Source organism: Schistocerca piceifrons, chromosome 8, assembly GCF_021461385.2.
Source record: "Schistocerca piceifrons isolate TAMUIC-IGC-003096 chromosome 8, iqSchPice1.1, whole genome shotgun sequence".
Lineage (NCBI taxonomy): Eukaryota > Metazoa > Arthropoda > Insecta > Orthoptera > Acrididae > Schistocerca > Schistocerca piceifrons.
This window is the reverse complement of record NC_060145.1, coordinates 246,509,977-246,532,804: the sequence shown is the minus strand read 5'-3', so window position 1 is coordinate 246,532,804 and position 22,828 is coordinate 246,509,977. Positions and strand designations below refer to the sequence as shown.

At 40.6% G+C, this 22,828-nt stretch overlaps 1 pseudogene; it reads right to left on the bottom strand.

Moving 5' to 3' along the window:
- Positions 1 to 5,288: 5,288 nt before the first annotated feature.
- On the bottom strand, positions 5,289 to 5,406 carry LOC124712719 (annotated as a pseudogene).
- Positions 5,407 to 22,828: the final 17,422 nt, after the last annotated feature.

Here is a 22,828-nt window from a genome sequence, read left to right as displayed (position 1 = left end):
TTTTTCACTGTATTAATCACTGCTTGTTTTAATGTCTGGACTCTTCATTTGTCAGGAGCGACTTGACAAGCTAATCAGATGAAAATAATGCCGCCAAAACGGTTAATTACTTTAAATAAAGTTATTTTGTTGCAGTACAATGATCACACAACAATGACCCTAGAGAATCTGCGACAATAACCGTTCCACAGCTGTGGCCACTGGTTCTTATATATGCTTTAACCATCGAAATATGAAAGCAGTCTTGTTTCTGTGCGGCCCTGCGCACTCATGTCGTATAGGTGACTAAAGGAAGCTGCGTTCTTGGAATGCTATACAACAATTCAAGCAAATCACATTAGTAGTTTTTATTACAATGAAGTACATTGACATTACTTAACTTTGAATTTAAAACGGTTTCGCAAGCGATGGGTGACATGCCAACAATTGGAGTCCTTTGCTATATCCAAGGTCCAGGTAACCAATTGGTAAGGGTCTCTCGTCACTGCTATCAAAGTGCTCTCCTAGTGCCGTGCCAGTACTGTGTGGCCGAGGCTGGCAGGAGCGGCGCTTGCATTCTCTTCGTCTAGATGGTGCTCCTGTCCTAGTCAGCGGGCTATTGGCTGACGTCGCCTCACTGCCTTCCCCTTTCTTGTGTTCTTCGTCACGTCACTCGTAGTTACGCCATAACAGTTTCAAACAGTGATATCGCATTTTGCAGTTGTGTACCCTACAACACAAGATGTCTAAGTGCAATTTTAATAATTTTGACTAAATAGAAGTTCAAGTTTGAAAAATTATTTATGGGTGGCATAAAAAGATTAAATATGATTTTCTATTTCATACCATTATTCAACTCTTAGACAATCAAAATCACTTGACACCTTTCCTGAATTTCTTGATACCGGTTTTTTAAATATTTTGTAAGAAACAGTGTTTGCACTACCTTTAAAAAAACATGACTTTGATCCCTTTACTTCTAAAGAAATGGATAGGCAATGACTTCATAGCTTAATGTATTCTTTTATTATTATTAAAAAGTTATGAAAACAAACTTTAACTAAAGGTTTAGGGTACACTGAAAAGTTCTGATGTACGAGCAACCTAATCATCATTGTCTGTATCACAAACGGTGTCGGGTTCTGATTCTTCTTCTTCAACAACTGGTGTCATTGCTTCCGTTGTCATGACGTGGGGCAGCCCAATATAGAACTGATGGTGGATTGATGCAACAAACTGAAGAAGTTTCATAAGATTGTCATATCTTTTCTTCCTCATTTTAGGTTTCGTACCGCTTGCTGAAGAACTGGAAGCTGAGCAGGAAGGCGACCTGATCTGGATGTGTTCTTGTAAAATAGAGTGGTTGGACTTTACTTTTTGAAATGAACAATTCCTCGAATTACTTTTACTATTCTTGGAAAGAAAATGTTTACAATAATCTTGCAGCATGAAGAGGCAACCAAGTCCATCCAGTGTTTAGGAACATACATGTCTCTGTGGATTTTTTCTTTTGTAATCTCTATGAGCCCGAAATCTTGGTCACATTCATTGTACGAATGGCCTGGCACCAAAAAATGGTGTGTCACTGTTTCAGTTCGGGTGTTTCTCATGACATAAAGCCAAAATTAGGCGATCAAACTGGTTTTGTTCTGCTCTCCACAGTTATCACTAAATGCTACTCATTACTTCACAGTGGGAGCGGTATGTTTAACGAAGCTGGAAGCTATATCTTGGCATCCTCTTCCAGCTTGCCCCTCCTGCAACATGTACATATTCCCCATTTGGGTTTTAAGACCGTGAATATCCAGATTATATGTCTATAATGCCGTTGAATTACTTATTTTTGGAGTTGGCATGATCTTTTGAAGTGGAAACAGATACAAGTTGAGTCGCTACTATCTATTTCGCTGTATTTCTTTTTTATATCTTTAGCAGCTTCCGCTTTTTGCAAATGTATTCCTTTTTCTGTTTCTGTAGTTTTTCTTTCCTTCATTGGCACCATTCTCTGTCACAACTTGCAGCCTGTTCCAGTTTACACAGGTATTACTTTGGGGCCTGGGTAAACTTAGTTTGAATTCAGTGTTGAAAATTTTTCTGTGAAAACTTTCTTTCTCATAATCGATATTTTTACTTCTACACTTTAGATAAATTTAAGATATCTCACATTTGGAGATTTTTCCCGACTATAATATATTTGATAACGAGGGAAGTTTCTGATATGTTCCTTGATTATTTCTATCCTAAGGTAAGAAATTTTATTTGATGATTCTTTCCTATCCCTTTGATCCCGTAAAGGCACTGAACCAGTTGTTCTCTTTTTTTGTACAATTACATTTCTCACTTTTTTACACTAAAAGGAGAAAGAAACTGATATAAGCATGCATGTTCAAATGCAGAGATATGTAAATAGGAAGAAGACGGTGCTGCAGTCGGCAACTCCCCTATAAGACAAGCGTCTGGCGCAATTGTTTGCTCGGCTGTTGCTGTTACAATGACAGCCTATCAAGATTTAAGTGAATTTGAACGTTGTGTTATGATTGGCGCACGAACGATAGGACACAGCATCTCCGAGGTAGGGATGAAACTGGGATTTTCCCGTTCGATCATTTCACGAATGTACCGTGAATATCAGGAATCCGGTAAATCACGAAATCTCCGACATCGCTGCAGCTGGACTAAAATCCTGCAAGAACGGAACCAACAAGGACTGAAGAGAATCGTTCAATGAGACAGAAGTCCTACCATTCCGCAAATTACTGCAGTTTTCAATGCTGGGCCATCAACAAGTGTCAGCATGTGAACCATTCAGCGAAACTTAATAGATTTTGGCTTTCGGAGCCGGTGCACGGCACAAAGCTCTACGCCTCGCATGGGCCCGTCAACACCGACATTCGACATGACTGGAAACATGTTTCCTGGTCGGACGAGTCTCGTTTCCAAACGCATCGAGCGGATGAACGTATACGGATATTGAGACAACCTCATGAACCCGTGCACCCTGCATGTCAGCAGGGGACTGTACGACCTGGTGGAGATTCTGTTATTGTGTGGGTCGTGTGCAGCTGGAGTGACATGCGACCCTTGATAGGTCTAGATACGACTCGGACGGGCGACACGTACGTAAGCATCCTGTCTGATCACATGCAACCATTCATGTCCATTGTGCATTCCGACGGACTTGGGCCGTTCAAGTAGGACAATGAGGCATCCCATACATCCAGAATTGCTACAGAATACCTCTAGGAACACTCTTCTCAGTTTAAACACTTCCACTGGCCACCAAACTCCCCAGACACGAACATTATGGAACAGATATATGATGCCTTGCTACGTGCTGTTCAGAAGAGATCTCCACTCCCTCGTACTCTTACGAATTTATGGACTGCCCTGCAGGATTCATGGTGTCAGTTAGTCGAGTCAATGTCACGCTGTGTTGCAGCACTTCTGAGTGCTCGCGTGGGCACTACACAATATTAGGCAGGTGTACTAGTTTCTTTGACTCTTTAGTGTGTTTGATTCATTTAGGGTTTTGAGAGAAAATGTTTTGTATACAGTGTATCCTTCTAGTTTGAATATAGATGAAACACCTTTTTCCTTTGCAGTTATTTTCTTGCTCCCTTTTACTGGCTGTAACATAACTGCTCCATTCAAATGCTGCTTGCAACTGCCAACTTTCACTGTCCAGTATGAATCAAAAATGCTTTGTCTTCGTTGTGAAGGGATGTTATCAGTACATTTATTCCGGCATCTGTGGTCGTACGGCTGCATTAATTTTCTGGTGTGTACTATGTCTTCTGCCAACATATGATTGACCTGAGGTTAACAGCTTCTTTCTTTGTACTTACTTCCAAGTGCGACATTCTCTTACTCGTTTTTTTCCTGTCTTAGGCTCTGCAGAAATGACGTTATCAGGTATGTCTTCCAGTGCTCCATCTTCTTCTTCACCACGGTCTGGAAACTAAAAATACTTTTTAACGGAGAATATTAAAAAGGATTCAAAAAGTTTTTCTAGTAACAGCAGCATAATACTCAATGAAGCTTCCTTTATTCTGCTCTGGTCACCTTTCAAAATTTATTTGATTGTGGCTCTGGGGACCTGCCAGAAGGTTTAGATAAATTCACTACTTTTAGTATAAAACCAATCAAATAAGTAGGTCCCTGAGGCTAGCAGCACTAGCAGCTCGAAGATCCTTGAATAGAATCAAAGGAGATCTTCATAATGGATAGATGAAATAAATCAGATAACCTGACAATTCTTCGCTGCTTGTAACACTTTCTTCGCCAATATCATTGTCCTTATCATCAAAGTGATCTCTCAATACGTATGGTGAATCTAAAAAGCACAATGCAACATTAAGTTTATTAAATAAAAATTTATCTCTTTTAACCTCATTTTACAATTATTTCTGTGTTATTTTGTGCACTTAATTACTAATAATTTTAATTTAAAATGCTAAGGTAATTTTACCGTCGATAGTTTTCGGTATAATTGTAGAGCTACTTCAAGTGAGTCAGAATGGTTGTCATTAATGTCGATGCTTTCTCTGGAAGTTACCCATTTTTCGTTCGTTGTTGAAATTTTACAAAACTGAAAAGTTATTATTCCTAAAGTGGAAGGTGAAACATTATGTTTATTGAGAAACTTTTAAATGGCTTGGAAAAAAACTAGGCCTAATACCTATGGTCTGCTTGAAGTCAGAAGGAAATTTGAACATGTGAATGGCGAAACAAAAGAAGTTAGAAAGAAATGGATCCAAGTGACACATAGACCCCTAGCGCCCTGAGAAGTGAACTACATGTGTTAGATGGCGAAGGGGCGCTGGGCTAGGTGGCAAGATCTGTCAAGAAATCCACTTAGATCTCTCTACAGCTCAAAATATTGCTGTTTTAACAACCATAAATTCAATAAAACTGCAAATTTTAGAAAGAGTCACTTAGACCCCTTGTGTTCTAGGGTCCACAATTAAAGTTTGACTGGTTTTATAAAACAAGTTAGTGAATGAAGATTTACAATTTCTTATAATCCATCTATAATAATTAATATAACAAAATAACGGCGTTATCATCACCAAATTACATGAAATATTTTCCGGAATACCCTTAAAATGCATTACGTCATCAGGCCACAAGTAGCCCATCGGGACCATCCGACCGCCGTGTCATCCTCAGATGAGGAAGCGGATAGGAGCGGCGTGTGGTCAGCACACCGCTCTCCCGGTCGTTACGATGATTTTCTTTGACCGGAGCCGCTACTGTTCGGTCGAGTAGCTCCTCAATTGACATCACGAGGCTGAGTGCACCCCGAAAAATGGCAACAGCACATGGCGGCCCGCATGGTCACCCATCCAAGTGCCGGCGACGCCCGACAGCGCTTAACTTCGGTGATCTGACGCGAACCGGTGTATCCACTGCGGCAAGGCCGTTGCCCAGAATACTCTTAGCTGAACAATAATTATAATCATGTTTCTATGTAGAAGTTTTGTGAGAACAGGTTTAAACATTTGTTTACCATTGGTTTTTATATTTTCGGACAGTAGTTATATTTCGTCGCGTTTTTATTATATTTCATCATAATTACGTTCCAGGCAACCTAATTACATCAATATGTTAAAATCATAGTTACAAATCATGCTCATGAGTTTGTACGACGACGCGTAAACGTCATCGATATAGTATCCGGCACTTCCATACAGCCAGAATACAAATAGTAAATTATAACTACGGTAACTGGTCAAAAATTTTGTCACCCCAGTGTACACTCATAGATGGATCGTTAAGGCTTTAAAAATGACGCAGCTGTGCAGTCACGCGACCAAACGCGCACACAATGACCGTACTTGCGTACAAGAAAGGAGCGATCAGTGAGACATTTATGTTTCAAGCAGATATTGTACGTAAACATGAAAAGTTATAAGGACGTAACAGAGTTGCCAAAAGGGGCAATCGTGTTTGATTCTGGCCTGGTAAGTTGTTGGATTTGTTGGAGTTTCGCGGCGGACTGTTCGCCATGTCTACAAGCAGTGGTGTAACACAGGTGGCCACGAAACACGGCATGAGAATTGTGGTCGGAAAGAGATCTCGACTGAACTCTTCACGCCCTGCGAATCATAATCTATTCCAATCCCGACAGCAAGTTCTAAAGGCACTGAATGAGTCAATTTCCACAAGATAGTGGGAAAACATTGCCATTGGAGCCATATGCACCCAACATTAGGAGTCGGTCATCTCCTCGAAGAGGCAACTGCTCACACAGCCACATATGGCTGCCTGTCTTCAGTGGTCTAGAAATCATCGAACATGAACAGTATCTGATTGGCGGAAAGTAATGTCTGACGAATCACATTTTTGCCTGCATTCAAATGACGCCCGACTTCGACCGCACAGAAACTCAAATGAAGCGCTTAATCCTGAATGTTTGCAAACGTTCACGCCGGAGGTGAGTCTGTGATGGTTTGTAGTGTTTTTCTTATTGTCAATTCCGCGCGGGATAGCGGCGCGGTCTCAGGCGCGCTATCACGGTTCGCTCGGCTCCCCTTCGGAGGTTCGAGTCCTTCCTCGGGCATGGGTGTATGTGTTGTCCTAAGCATAAGATAGTGTAACTTATATTAAGTACTGTGTAAGCTCAGGGACCGATGACCTCAGCAGTTTGGTCCCATAGAACTTTTATCATCAATTGGGACAGCTCACTGATATGACTACTAACATGAACCAACACGTTTATTTAATCATTCTGAATGATCAGGTGTTGCCTTCCAGTCAGAATCTGCGTGATGAATTTCCAGCTGATTTCCCTGTTTTTCAAGACGACGACAGCCGAGTTCATCGGTCGGAAGAATATATATATCACTGTTTATCCAACAACTCCCACACCCTACTAAATCTCGAATGAATTGCGAAATCATCTGATTTGAACTTCATAGAAAATCTGTAGAACATTTTGGGACCGCACGACTGCTGGAACTGTGCTGTCGTATTGTCAGCAGGTGGCTTAACCTGGATGAGGCGTATCATATAACGTAATAAAATAATTTTTTGTTTTGTAACTATTAGTGTAATGTAATAAAATAAAATATGAGCAGTGACTTATATAAAAAAAGAAACATTAATATAATGGCTCAGCATAAAAGAGAAATAACTAATGTAAGAATATTATTAACAGTGTAATACGTTGTTTAATTTAGCCCGACGTGTATAAGCACTCAGCAAACTAGCTCCGTTCTGAGGGTGGTTACGTAATCTTCGGTACATCCTGGTTTCGTCTCGATTCCCCAATATAAGATAACAAGAGTAGCATCTACAAATGAAATCCTATAATGGAACTGGAATCCTGTGACCAGGCATTTTCTGCCTGAAATGTTGTCTCGTTATACAAAGAAAATCTGTAAATAAAATTGTTAAATTATTAGTAGCTGCCTCCGGTCTCGTGAGATCTGAAATAAAGTTAATTGTCCTAACCGACGGCTATTAGAAAAATGTTAAAGATTTTTCTAAGATGGCGCCTAACAATGAAAATTCTTTGTTAAGGCCCATATCTACTTAAGACAATAAGATTGACAAAATACACAAATTCTTTTGACAAAATAACCACAATATTTTTCTGTTTTTAAGTACAACTTACATTATTAGGTGGTACAGCAAGATGAACTTAACACAAGAACGTCCTCTTAGGTCCGAATCCAAGCAGATAAGCGAATGAGAAAGGAAAGATAGTTCATGCATAGAAGCGCAAGAGTCCATGGAATAACATGTCCATTGTAGTTCTATCTCTTCTTCTTTGGCGTATTTGTCGATTATTTATAAAATTTATCATAATAGTTTACATTGTTTTTAAAACACAAGTCCACCCACGAGAAACAGTACAATCTGCACAACCTTTGGGACTCATTTCCTAAAATAATTCAGGCGGTTATCAAGTCCAGGGGAGGAACAGTACAGTTTATCTGGGGTTCACAAATTTTTTTTATCCGGAGTGCTTACACACCTAGTGAAGCGTTCCCTTCTCATAGCATGCAAAAACAAAATAACAGTTCCCACATATGCTTTACTTGGTTTGTGTTACTGTGGTTCAACATGACAAGCTTGGAACCCATGTGTTTCTGGGTTACCGCAATCTTTAGACATGGCAATAAATCTATGCGTATTTCTCTACGCAGAAATTACAGCTTTCGCTGAGACGCAGTGATTTCACGTCGATAGCGATCAGCTGTCGTGAGATGGTGTTCAGAGGTTGATCTTTCCGTTACTTCCGCCACCTCCCTCCTTTCACCTGATTATGCAGGGGGCCATAAAATGCAAATATTACCACCGATATCTTTGGGTTCATCCTGCAGAGGCAAAGGATCCATTAAATATTTCAGAGTAACCCACTCTTACCTTCTTTTTCTAGAGAAATGCGAAGAATAGATTCTTAGATTAGAGAAGCAGGGGCCGAAATATATTATGAGAGTAGTATAACGTGGGTCCGCATGAGAACCAAAACTCGTAGCAGCAGTAACCAATCATTAGACGGCGAGCAATCTGAGAGAACTCTATGCTATTTACATTCTCGTCAATAAAGGAAATATGTTTCCGGAATTGTGGATGTCTTCTAAAATCTATTAAATCGATATATATATTACTTAATTTAAATTGATATTTCAGTTATCAACCATTCAAACAGAATTTTTAAAAAACATGATTCCTTTTTTTAAGTCGAGGAAAGCATCACAAATCACTGGGACATCAGTGTAATGATTTCTGTTCGTTCAGTGTGTATTTCTTTTATTTACCATCTGCACTCTCCTGCAGCAGTTCTGTGTCTGTAAAGGCCAAGTTTCGTAGAAGTGTGTTACTTCGCAATTACAAGACATACGAAAGTTACTTTCATCTTTAAATTTTGCACTTCAGTGTACTGTTTTGTCACAGATATATTGCTCAACCTGCTGCAGAAACACCTGAGGGCAGGTTTTAAGGTTTCAATTAATAAAAGAGAGTCACTTATAAGCTGGTAAAGAGAACATTCTCAGAAAAAATCCTGGAAGTGTTTCATTCTCTGTCACGAGGCATAACAGCTGCGACTGCAGAACGTGGAAATTCAAATCATACTGAATTCTCATTCAGAGAGTGCCTTCGTTAATTATAACCAGCTCTGTACTGTCAAGTACCTGTGCGTTTGCGATCGTGAAACTAGGTGCGTAAAAAAGTAGAACTGAGCAGCTGTGGAACTGTTATTTACACAGTAAAAATTTATTAGGTTTGGACTCACACGTTGTATGAATTTCGTTTCAGTTACGGATAACAGAGGTAAGAAAAATCAGATTTGTTGTGCAAAAGTACCTTACTGACTATAATTAATAGAATGTTAAATAAGAACCGGTGAGAAATAAGTGCAAAAAACAGAATTTATATATTGGGTATTTAATTATGTTGTTACTGACTATAGACGCCGTCACTGTAATACTGTATAGGTGGTCACACAAAGGAAAGCGAGTAAATAAAATGAGAAGGTGACGTTGTACCTCGCTGACTAATTGCTTCGTTACTGCAGCTGCTTCAGTACCTGTTTCAGTTCAGCCCAGTACGTAGATCGTGAACAATAAATCCGCACTTTCGCTGCTATTATTTTGCGATGGATGATTTGTGTCGCGTCGAACTTTCTCCCTGCACCTAATAACACTGTAGGTTTCGGCTGCAGTTTGCAGCTTTCAAAGTGATCTATACGAAATGAAAGCTTAGCGGTGGAATTACCCCATTAAACCACACAGGCTGCCAATGTGATATAATTACGCTTGTTTGACAGCTATTATAGAATATTGAATATAATTCTTTTCTTCAGAAGTTAAGAATGTCGCTTTAGCTATCCAGAGGTGTTCAGTTTCTGGCGTTCTTAAGAGGTGAATGAGTGAATAAAATGCATCTCAGAAAACATTTTTACTTTACGGTGGTTAAGATACGTTCGTACAAGATGTCGAATAGTAAGTAAAATGACCGTTTTCAGTTGTTAGATGTGTCTGTAGGTTACTATTACAGATCTTACAAAATTTGTAAATCTTTAAGCAATGATTATTAATTGATTATTTTCTTTCTTTTTAGGGATCCGTGCCTTCAGTCTGTAAAAACAGAACCCTAATGTGATCGCTTTTGTGCCCCTCTGTCTCTCTGTCTGTCTTTCTGTCCAACTTTAAAGAACCCTTTTTCTCAGGAACGGGTAGATGTATCGTGTTTAAATTTACGTCACATATGGTCTTTTGCAGGTGTAAAAATTTTCATAATGTAACCGCTTCAATCAAAAGATAAGGCCATTTATGTATTTTGAAGCTCTAAATCTCATTCGTAAATACCTATATGGTTCACCCTGTTGACATAAAATCAGGAAATTGAGCAAGAAGCTAGGTTCTACAGTACAAATAAAGTAAAAAATTTGAAATTAATTGAACTGTAATTATATTACATAAAAATATCGTCTGTCATTTGAGCAAACACTGTATTCGTCATCTGTCGAATTCACAACAGATGAACGGTATTGCACGCTAACATAAAATCTAGCTTGTAAACATGTTTCAGTAAGCAAATAAAAACGTTTTATAAATTTTCTCTCTCTACACATATAAACTGAAGTCCCCTGCTTGATTCTTTTTATATGTCCGGGATAGTGTGAGGAATTACTACAGATATTTTGATACGGTCTCGGAACTTCCGGGTATCTCGATGCTCAGTGTCGATGTAGTGGTTCGATGTAGTGGTCCATAATGGGGTATGTGACCAATAACGACAGCAATGCATACTGTGCAAGATGATTTCATGCTGGACACAAGGTTAATAAGGGTGTTCCTGTAGTAGGACGCTACATACCTCCACCTGCATGGTTGTAAACTGATGGATGGTGGTTGGTGCATCTGGATATCCAGCAATACGCCTCCCCAAGCCACTCCACAGGCGCCCAATGAAATGTGAGCTAGGTGAACGGGGAGACTAGTCCATTCGTCAAATATCTTATAGTTTCAAAAATTCCTCCGCCTAGGCAATTCGACGCGGTCGCACACTGTCATCCTAAAAATAAAGTCAGGGCCGAATCCAAGTTGTAAAGAGTCCATGGGAAAAGAGTAGAGTGTCACATGCGTTACATCTCCAGGAAAATGTTATATCGCCTATACAACACTTTGCTTGATGTAAATATGTACTGCTCTAAGTACATGAATTCTCTTATAATAAACACGCAGTGATAGCACTACTGAAATTCTTATTTTCAATATCGTGTGACCTTATTATTGCTAATGCTTTATATTGTACTGACCAATTGTCCTTCTGCTCACCAACACTTCAAAAATCATTGGCTCAAGTCTCATAGCGCTATACTGCAATACTTCAGTCTTCATTAATTATGTATGCATGCAGACTGATGCAACAAGGGAAAATTTGTACCAATGTCAGGAGTCAAACCAGGGTCTCCTGCTCACTAGACAGATGCGCTAACCACTGCGACACCATGGCAAAATGACTTTGCACAACAACACAAAGTACTGTGGCAGGCATTCCTCTTCAATTCAAAGTCCCATTCACGCCTCAGCGCACTTGGAATTCCCTCTAAACTTGAGAAGCATTACAGACGCTCTCCAACTGTACTGCAATAGCATCTGTAACATCGAATGAAATGGGGGATCCTATCTGAAAACCAGGTGTAGGTGCTTTAACCCTTGGATGCAAAATAGAGGTCTTTTGGACCCGACAACCTGTCAGTTTACCAATAAACTGTGTTAAAAATAATTTATTTTAGGTTATGTTTCGTGTAATCCTAGGAAAGGCATCTCACTTTTTTGTTGAAAGTCAGACCAATTCTTTTTTTAACTATTCTGTAATCCTACATGAAGAAATGGATGAAGAGGTCTTTCAGACCACTTAGCAAATAAACCATCTCTAAAAGAAGATTACTTTGATCTGAATGACACATTATGCTGGAAACATTGCAAACATCAATTTTCAGCTGAGTACAGCTATCACACAGTTTTGAAAAGCCTAAAGTACAGTGAAAGCAGTAACCCAGTTTTATTGTGAAAAGTAAGAATTTCTATATATTAAAATTATTTCAGGTGCCTATAAGTTTACTTTCGTAACCTCAATAACTATGCAAGGTACTTTAACTCTTTACTTACAGCAAAAGAACATCAGATGTCAGCCCAGGCAATCAGAATTTTGAATGAACCATTTCTGATCGGCTTGTAGATGAAGCTCCCTCTGATGATTCAGGCGCAGCTGGTACCCAGGATAAATTAGCGTCCTAAAGCACCCCAAGTGAAGGAATCTGTGAAGAATCAGTTGACACAGGCAGCAGAAGTCTTTGTTCCTTAACTGGTCGAATGAAAGTCAGTGGAGTAAAACGCCACCACCAGTCAGCAGAATCTGGTACATAATACCGTGAAAATTTCACCTTGACCAGTAAGAATTACCCCCAAGACCGGATGATAGTCTTACCTCGCAAAGAATGTTAGAGGAGATCGTACATTGCACTGATTTAGAGCGTTCGTACATTGCTAGTATCAAGAAAAAATTTACAGAATATTGCGACTGGGAAAATGAATGTTTTTTTTTTTTCTGATTATTGCTGATCGAGGTAGAAACTGTGATATGACAAGCAGAGAGATGTTACACAATAAGACACCAGTTCTAGCTGTCTGGACACATTTTCATTTAATAGATTTGAAGACATATGAAAAGCCTTTATATTCGATGAGAAACGGTTCAGGCGATGAGAAACAGTTGAGGAACTCCAGGAGCCAGAGGGACATCTAGGCCCAGTTCGATACATCTGCGAACATTTCATTGAAATTTGCCGTCGAAGTACGCAACCCGATGAGCCTTAACGATCGAAGGAGGACCTGTTTCCTCGACAGGCTGGTGGAAATTTATTCAGTATACGGCCAGAAAACCAGGGAGGTGAGAATTGCGATTCTTTGATTTCATACCCTGTGAAAAGCGAAATTCCCTACCCGGAGAAAACAAGCCATTGTGGCTTCTACTACAGTTAAGACACTAACAAAACACGGAGAGGACATCAACATATATTAAAACTTAGATTTTCTTACGAGTGATCCGTTATTTTAGGAACTATTGCATGAAAAGATTACAGCTTTGGGGACTTTACGACAAGACTGAAATGGCTTCAGAGTGTAGAAATTTGGTTTCAAAGATAAGTTGAGATTTGATAGGTATGTGGCCGAAAAGAACAAAATTTTCATACTGTTATGTTCTCTGCACCACAGTGCCACAACGAATGAAGATCATGGAAAGAAGACATAGGTAGTTTTATTCTACAGTAAAACTGAAGAGCTCATTCCCTTGACTAGATGGCGCGTACATACACATGCAAGGAAGAATAATGGTCTTTTGACTTATGAGCAAAGGAATCGATATAGTAATCATAAATGTGTTGTGTTTATTTTCACAGCGATATTACAACCACTTGGACGGCAGATCTGAGAAAAGAATGGTTCTACCCAAATAATTAGGACAAGATATATAAAAAAAAAACAGGGAACAACCCACGGCCCAGAAAGAGTGTTCTACAAGCTTGTGTTGTGGAGTTACTTGTCAGTAATCGCAACATCCTGAAAACTAAACTGAAATATCGCCAAAAAGGAGAATGTGTCGACAAAAAATTATATGTAACATAGTGTAATTATATGTAAAGGGTATTTGTAATGGACAGAGCTTTTAGCGTTAGCACACTGCAATTGAAAGTTTGTTGTTTAAGCTCTGAAAAATTGCAGCCCAATTTAAAGTACCGTTTTCCACATACTAAAATAAGGGTACAAATATTTTCGAAAGTACTTTTTTATTCTGTCCATGTTACTAAACCCATTACAATTGAATAATATTGATTTAATTGATATCATTTTGTATTTGTTCTGGGACAGGTGTCTTAAGACCAGCACTCATACATGTTTTGGGAGTCGCATCGAACGAAATTGTGAGATGCTTCCTTAAAAACGTATCATAGAAGCTTTAATCAGAGATTTGATTGAAGCACCTATGCCTGGGTTTCATGCAAGACGCCCCGTTTCGTTCGATACTGAGATGCTGTTCCAATACAGTTTGAGAGTCTCTGCAAAACTGTTCGATATTATTGGGAGTATGGGTTGGGCTCAGGCGTGAATGGGAATTTGAATTGAGGACCGACACGTGCTAGAGTATTCTTTGCAGTTGTGTGAAGCCACTGTGCTAGGGTGTCGTAGTGGTTAGAGATTCTCTCTCGTGAGTGGAAAACCCAGGTTCGAACCCCGGCTTCTGGTTTGCATATACACACCATTGATATTTTGGACTTACTTGTCTCCGGAGTGACATAGTTTCATTCTATTAATTAACTGGCCGACTTACAAGTCACCTGAAAAAATCTCCACAGTTACAATCGCTATCTCTCTGTTTACTCCCGACTTATCTGGCGCCTAACAAACCTAAATACCTCAATGAGAATCACCCATGACGATCCCTTGCCAGACACACGAACACAGTAAAGAACCACGAAGGTCACGTCACCTAATTATTTCTCACTATGACAGCATAGCATTTTTTGTATTATATTCAACGTTCACTTTATTCTAACCACGAGACAGTGTGCTATAGCCGTGACGTTTTTTTGTTACCACCTCTGTAAATTACTCTCATTTTGTTAATCATTATTATGTAAAGATCAATTACCTTATGCTGTACTCCACTTCTTCTGGTGCAGAAAACATGTACAACAATATGTGCTTCCTTTGTCTTCTGTTTCTTAACCCTCATCGTCACGCAAGTCGCCGAAGTGGTGTCAAATCGAAAGACTTGCACCAGGGGGGCGATCTACCCGACGGGAGGCCCTCGTCACACGCCAGTATTCTGTATCTTAAAAGAGTTCATGACTGTGCATAAAACTCTTTGTTTTTACATAAAAAGAAGTGTCTTCATTCACGAATTAGGTTGCATAACATTTTGTTTCAAGCTGAATACTTGCCATTCCTGACTAAAACGAAAAACTTTGCCCCACAGTATCGTTTGATACATAAAATATTTCAGCTTTACTTTAGTTAACTGAAGAGTTTACTTTCTAGGTGACATAAATCATGGGATAGCGATATGCACATATACAGATGACGGTAGTATCGCGTACACAAGGTATTTAAGAGCAATGCATTAGCAGAGTTGTTGTCTGTACTCAGGTGTTTCATGTGCAAATGTTAAGGTCATACGCAGTCGCTGAAATTGTAACTGTAGTTGGAGCTAGATACATGGGACATTACATTTCGGAAAACGTTAGGGAATTCAGTATTCCGAGATCCACAATGTCAAAGATGTGGCGAGAATACCAAATGTCAGGGAATACTTCTCACAACGGACAACGCAGTCGCCGACGACCTTCACGTACCGGTGGAAAAGAGTAGCGTTTGCGAGGAGTTGTCAGTGCTAACAGACGAGCAACACTACATACGACTTACGACGAACGTATCCGGTAGGATAGTGCGGCGAAATTTGGAGTTAATGGGCTATGGCAGCAGACGACCAACACGAGTGTCTTTACTAATATCACGACATCGCCTGCAGCGCCTCTCGTGGACCTAGATGACTGGAAAACCGTGATCTGGTCAGATGAGTCTCGATTTTAGTTGTCAAGAACTGATGGTAGGGTTCTAGTGTGGTGCACAACCCATGAAGCCATGGACCAAAGTTGTCAAGAAGGCACTGTGCAAGCAGGTGGTGAATCCATAATGGCGCGGGCTTTGTTTACATGGAATGGACTGGGTCCTCTGGCCAAACTGAATCGATCATTGACTCGAAATGTTGTGTTTGGCTACTTGGAGTTCACTTGTTCCCAAACAAAGATGGAATTTTTAAGGATGAAAATGCGCCATGTGACTGGGCCATAGTTGTTCGCAATTGGTTTGGAGAACATTCAAGAGAATTTGAGCGAATAATTTGGGCACCAACATCGTTCGACATGAATCCTATCTAATATTTATGAGAGATAACTGCAAGGTCAGTTCGTGCAAAAAATTCTACACCGGAAACACTTTCTCTATTTTGGACGGCTACAAGGGTAGAATGGCTCACTATATCTAATGGGGCCTCCAACGATTTGCTGAGTCACGTCAGATTGTTGCACTACTCTGGGCAAAAGAATGTCCGACGGTATTAGGACTCCCATAACTTTTATCGCCCCATTATAAAGAAAATATGTGTTGTCTTTACCAAAAATACATACACCGGCGTAGTCCAGTAGAAATACAGACCGATCCAAAAACTTTTGTCCCCTCCATTAGGTCATCGGAGAACATTTTCACATTTTAATTTAACATAATCAGGCATCGAAAATATCATAGGTTCATATAACTTTTACATAACGCTATATAAAGTCTTATCAAAGCAGCACATGGCACACAGTTTTTAATCTTATGTCAAAGTTTGTTACCATTTTCTTATCTCCGACATAGAATAATAATAAATAAGATTGATGAACTCTGAATGGAAGAGCAGGAAGGAATTGGCAATGTGAAAAAGAAATGAAGCAGCATCACCAATTAACTCGGGCACCAGGTAATCGTCAATTAGCCGACTGCTGTGGCCGAGCGGTTCTAGGCGCTTTAGCCCGGAAGCACGCTGCTGCTGCCGTCGCAGTTTCGAATCCAGCCTCGGGCATGGATGTGTGTGATTTCCTTAGGTTAATTAGGTTTAAGTAGTTCTAAGTATAGGAGACTGATGACCTCAGATGTTAAATCGCATAGTGCTTAGAGCCATTTGAACGAATCGTCAGTTACCTAGCAGAACAAAGAGAGCCTGCCACATGAAGTTCTTACTCTCAAAATATCGGCTGCAATTCCACTACATCGTATACTCTCTCATGTGTAAATCATCATTGTGTTTGCTTTTGGTAACCAATGTTCTCATCTGAATTATACTAAATATACACGCAGCCGGCCGGAATGGTTTTTCTCTGTCCACATAATAGCGAAGTCGATTTCTAACACATGAAGTTAAGTCACTGAACGTTCAATTCTATTGACACAGCGCGAGGTCTTCGTATAGCAACTCTGCGTACTGTGGGACTTACCAGAATTCTACTTTCTCTTTCTTCTCGATCACACGGCGCTCTACTTTCTTTTTGACTTTCTCCTGAAGTTTTGTGGCACTAATGGTCAGAACTATCATCGTTAACTAAGCAGATTTTTCTACTTTTTCCGCGACTTTTCTCAAATCAACCAGAATCATATTCATGTTGTCTTTACAAACAGAATCTGCTTTGAGAATAATATTAATTTTACATCTATCTAAAGTCTCTGAATATCTGTATATACTGCCGAGTACAGTTCATGCTACGAGGGCAGTTCAATAAATAATGCAACACATTTTTTTTCTGAAACAGGGGTTGTTTTATTCAGCATTGAAATACACCAGGTTATTCCCCAATCTTTTAGCTACACAACACTATTTTTCAACGTAATCTCCATTCAATGCTACGGCCTTACGCCACCGTGAAAAGAGGGCCTGTATGCCTGCACGGTACCATTCCACTGGTCGATGTCGGAGCCAACGTCGTACTGCATCAATAACTTCTTCATCATCCGCGTAGTGCCTCCCACGGATTGCGTCCTTCATTGGGCCAAACATATGGAAATCCGACGGTGCGAGATCGGGGCTGTAGGGTGCATGAGGAAGAACAGTCCACTGAAGTTTTGTGAGCTCCTCTCGAGTGCGAAGACTTGTGTGAGGGCCGGCCGCGGTGGTCTCTCGGTTCTAGGCGCGCAGTCCGGAACCGTGCGACTGCTACGGTCGCAGGTTCGAATCCTGCCTGGGGCATGGATGTGTGTGATGTCCTTAGTTAAGTTAGGTTTATGTAGTTCTAAGTTCTAGGGGACTGATGACCACAGTAGTTGTGTCCCATAGTGCTCAGAGCCAACCAACTTGTGTGAGGTCTTGCGTTGTCATGAAGAAGGAGAAGTTCGTTCAGATTTTTGTGCCTACAAACACGCTGAAGTCGTTTCTTCAATTTATGAAGAGTAGCACAATACACTTCAGAGTTGATCGTTTGACCATGGGGAAGGACATCGAACAGAATAACCCCTTCAGCGTCCCAGAAGACTGTAACCATGACTTTACCGGCTGAGGGTATGGCTTTAAACTTTTTCTTGGTATGGGAGTGGGTTAGGCGCCACTCCATTCATTGCCGTTTTGTTTCAGGTTCGAAGTGATGAACCCATGTTTCATCGCCTTTAACAATCTTTGACAAGAAATTGTCACCCTCAGCCACATGACGAGCAAGCAATTCCGCACAGATGGTTCTCCTTTGCTCTTTATGGTGTTCGGTTAGACAACGAGGGACCCAGCGGGGACAAACCTTTGAATATCCCAACTGGTGAACAATTGTGACAGCTCTACCAACAGAGATGTCAAGTTGAGCACTGAGTTGTTTGATGGTGATCGCACGCTCCGCCATTGCAGGAGTCACAGCTGTGCACGGCCGGCCCGCACGCGGGAGATCAGTCAGTCTTGCTTGACTTTTGCGGCGATGATGACACACGCTGTGCCCAACGACTCACCGTGCTTTTGTCCATTGCCAGATCACCGTAGACATTCTGCAAGCGCCTATGAATATCTGAGATGCCCTGGTTTTCCGCCAAAAGAAACTCGATCACTGCCCGTTGTTTGCAACGCACATCCGTTACAGACGCCATTTTAACAGCTCCGTACAGCGCTGCCACCTGTCGGAAGTCAATGAAACTATACGAGACGAAGCGGGAATGTTTGAAAATATTCCACAAGAAATTTCCGGTTTTTTCAACCAAAATTGGCCGAGAAAAAAAATGTGTTGCATTACTTATTGAACTGCCCTCGTACTAACTCCATTTCGTGTACTGACACTTTCACTCACTGCCGTGTCAAACATTTCGATACGAATTTCATTTTCAGTAATGTTTCGTTCTTACCAACTGATTCATCATTCACAATCTCATTGGGAACCTTTCTCTGTCCCTCATGTGTACAACCTTCTCTACAAATATCACTAACATCACCTTGTACGTCAGTAACAGTACCAACTGCCACGTGTAATGGCTCCATAACAATTAATTCCTAATCTCCACTATAAGTGTTCCTACAATTCCTTCGCATATCTAGTTGACGTCGGAATCCAACTTACTCTTACATAATTATAAGAGTCACTTTACTCATTTAGTGTATCATCTACTTTATCTTGACATTTAGTGAAATTTATGCTCAGTTCTTCCATTTCTGGTGTTTTGCAACATCATTTTTCTCGGTGTGAAGCGTCATCTCACATAGTACTGCGACTCATCCTAAATTTCTGCCGGCGCATTTCTGGCGTCTTCATTCAAATATGCGACATCACTGTGATCAGGCATAACAGAAACTTCTGTTCTGATACAGTCATTTACTTCAGAATCAACATTTTCATGCATATTATCTTTTCAGCATCTGTGCCGTGCAATTGGTCTGCTTTACTAAGTTCACCTTCCTCATTCTGATCGTTAACAGTTTCACACCTTTGACCTCTGATTACCGTTGACTGCATGAGCTTCTTTCCGCTTATTGTAGTTGTGTATCTCGTTTCTAGTGTCTGCGTGCATTTCTTCCCCATTGTTTATTCTTGATAACTGAAACTAAGCTTGCTTTGCTATGTTATTATGCGTTTTCGCGTCAATACTGCTAATCTTATCAGTTGTACTACTCTAAATATAAAAAACACGTTATAATTATCGTCAAATCCTTCTTTAGCTTCACTTTGACATTTTATTATCTTACCATGCGTGTTATCATCAAAGAAGTTTCCGAACTTGTGGCAGTTACCATTAACGCGTTTTTGATCTTCCTCTACTTTTAGCAGACGCTTTATTATAGATTTTAAACTTCATATTGCCTCTCATCACAAATATTGGCTTAATTCCACCACATTCTTGTGACAGCTTTCTCTATGCAGAAATTCTATCGTTCCATTTGAAATTTTGACGTCTAACCTCATACCTATGACTTGTTTATTTCAGACTACCACGTTACTGCAGTTAAACGCTACAGAATCTCCATTTTAAATCAGGTCAGTAACTAAAGAGTCCTTTCCCTCCTGAACATCGTATAAGCTTTCAGTAGCTTCCATTTGCTGTAATTCTAGTAAACTAATCATTTGCAATCATGAATTCTTCATAAAAAAAATAATAAGAATTTTCTAGTTTCATTGAACTTACGACGCCCTTATTTCCTTACCCGAACAATCAGGCAATCACTATTCTCAATGAATTCGTATACCTCTCTTTCTTCTTCCCTCAGATGCCAGAGCATTGCGTTGAACATTGACCATGATTCCGGAGACAGATTTAGAGTGTGTTCGACAGTACTATTCCTATTGCTTGCCATTTTAACAATAAAAAAAATACAAAATTTACATTACTATATCTAAGTACATTATTACTACTACATTCCACTTAGTTCCTTTTGATAGCTGCAGCACGCATTGCAGTATGCCATGCATGGCTTAGCACTCCCATTACTATGTTGTTTTCTGCGTGCTGCCATCGGCATTACTTGTAGCTCGATATGCGATGCCAGGGTGGTATCAGGAACTGCTGCCCCGAGGCCCTCAAGAAAGACAAGATACGGTGAGTAGGTTACACCACGTGAAACTGCAGAAGTTATGAGTGCCACCAGCTGTCTTCAAAGGCGAGCCGGAACTGTTTCAGATGAGTTTAATAATTATTAATGTGCGCTTAAATATATGCAAGCTCTCGATAACACACTTAAGACTTAAGATCTTTAGTGAGTACCTTCTTATTGAAGTGTTGATTTCCCATGGTTCCAGTATGGGGCCGAACGTTCACGAAATATGGCCGACAAAACGACTAGTGTGACGTCAATAGTTCGTTATGGGGTCCATATTTCTCGTGGGCCCCACTGCTGCCGTGACTGCCTGCACAACCGGTAGGCCGAACAATGCCTCTTTTTCTCTGCAGCCTGCTTTTCGTTGTAGCCTTTCGCGAAGTGCAAGCCGTTGTGATTCAGTCTCCATGATGCCACCACTCACACAATGCAGCGACCATGCACACGAATGTCAATTTAACAATCATGTATCACTGAAGTGCAGTCAGATACCGTTTAAAAATGGCGCTGAGCAGTAAGGGACTTAACTTCTGAGGTCATCAGTCCCCTAGAACTTAGAACTTCTTAAACCTAACTAAGGACATCACACACATCCATGCCCGAAGCAGGATTCGAACCTGCGACCATAGCGGTCGCACGGTTCCAGACAGTAGCGCCTAGAACCGCTTGGCCACCCAGGCGGCATACCCTTTAAGGTGTACTACACAATTCAAACAGAGTTCAAACACTTCATTATCCTCACTAGTAAATTTCAAACCTCTTGTAGTCAGAGCGAGCCAAGAGGACGTGCTTGTAGGCGTAGCAACTGTAGTAGTTTGTTTCATACACAACAGTTTAGTTTAGTCTTTGTTTTTCACGCGCTTCTGCGAAGTACCTGTTTACTTTACTGTGTAGACTAAGGTTTAGGGTTTACGAATTTACTCCATATTCTTTTCTTTTTGTGCAAATTTCAACGCGCTTTTGATGAGGTTACTTCGATGGATTGTATAGACCAACGGGAAGTGTAGCAGCAGAACTGAGATTGCATCACGCGACACATTGGGAGTGTAGCAACAGATCTTAGACTGCATTTTGTGACATATTGGGTTAATGTTACACCACTTGCGATACTGGCTAAGACAGGTTAAAGATGTATAGGTACTGCACCAGTTTTGTGCAGATGCCACTGTCCGTAAACAGCTGGAAGCTGTGTAGGTCACGCTCGGCAGGCTTCAGACTGCTGCCCTGGCTGCAGTGACATTGAGACACCTAGGACGAATGCTTTGGTACCTTTAGAGCCTATTGCACCGCCTGGGATCCCTGATGCTGCTGCGCCTTCCAATTTTCACATCTCTATTAGTTGACATTTGTCTGACGGTGATTGGCCAACAGTGGCAGGGACGCGAAACTCCGAGCGGAAGGTGGAAGTGGATGCCGGCCGCATGGCTGTCCCGTAACACATCAAAACCAGGTGTGAGGTGCAGCCCACTGCTGAAAGTGCATCTGAGCAGGCTTACTTGTTGCGACCATGTTTGATCTCCCTGAGAGTTCTAGACAAGTTCAGAGCATTTGAAACCTCCCCTAAGAAAAATTATAGATGACTGTGCGTAAACTGACACACAATCTGACTTTCAATAATCCCTGAGTAACATTAACCTATACCTTTCACAAATCACTAACCTCACAAAAATCACCGTTACTCGAACTACTGCAATACAGCGAGCGCCACTACTGCCAGCTAAATAAAGGATTCAAACTACTGAAGGCACTAACTACTGATAGGCATAGTTAGCAAATGAAAGATTTTGATAGAGAACAAACAATATATTTACCTAAATAGTGTTCAAAAGTCATAATATATATAGCAGTTCATGACATCCAGACTTACAAATGTACTGTCTCTGATGGACACACGTCCAGATCATCCGCTCTCAAAGCTCCGCCATTTCTCTCCCCACATCCACCACTGCTGGCGGCTCAATTCCTACCGCGCAACGCTACGCGCTGTTAACAGCCAACGGCCCAACACTACAATAGCCAACAACAATGCAAACCAGACACAGACAGCACACAGCACAGACAGTGAATTTCATACAGAGCGCTACGTGGCGTTACCAATAAAAAAACCTATACAGCCTACTTACATAGCCCTCATGCTCCCCACAAAAAATTTTACAAATGGCTTTGGGCAGTGGCCAGTAGAGATTGAAAAAATTTTTCATGCTCCAATGACCAGTTGGGAGGAAAACAATGAGAGAATTGA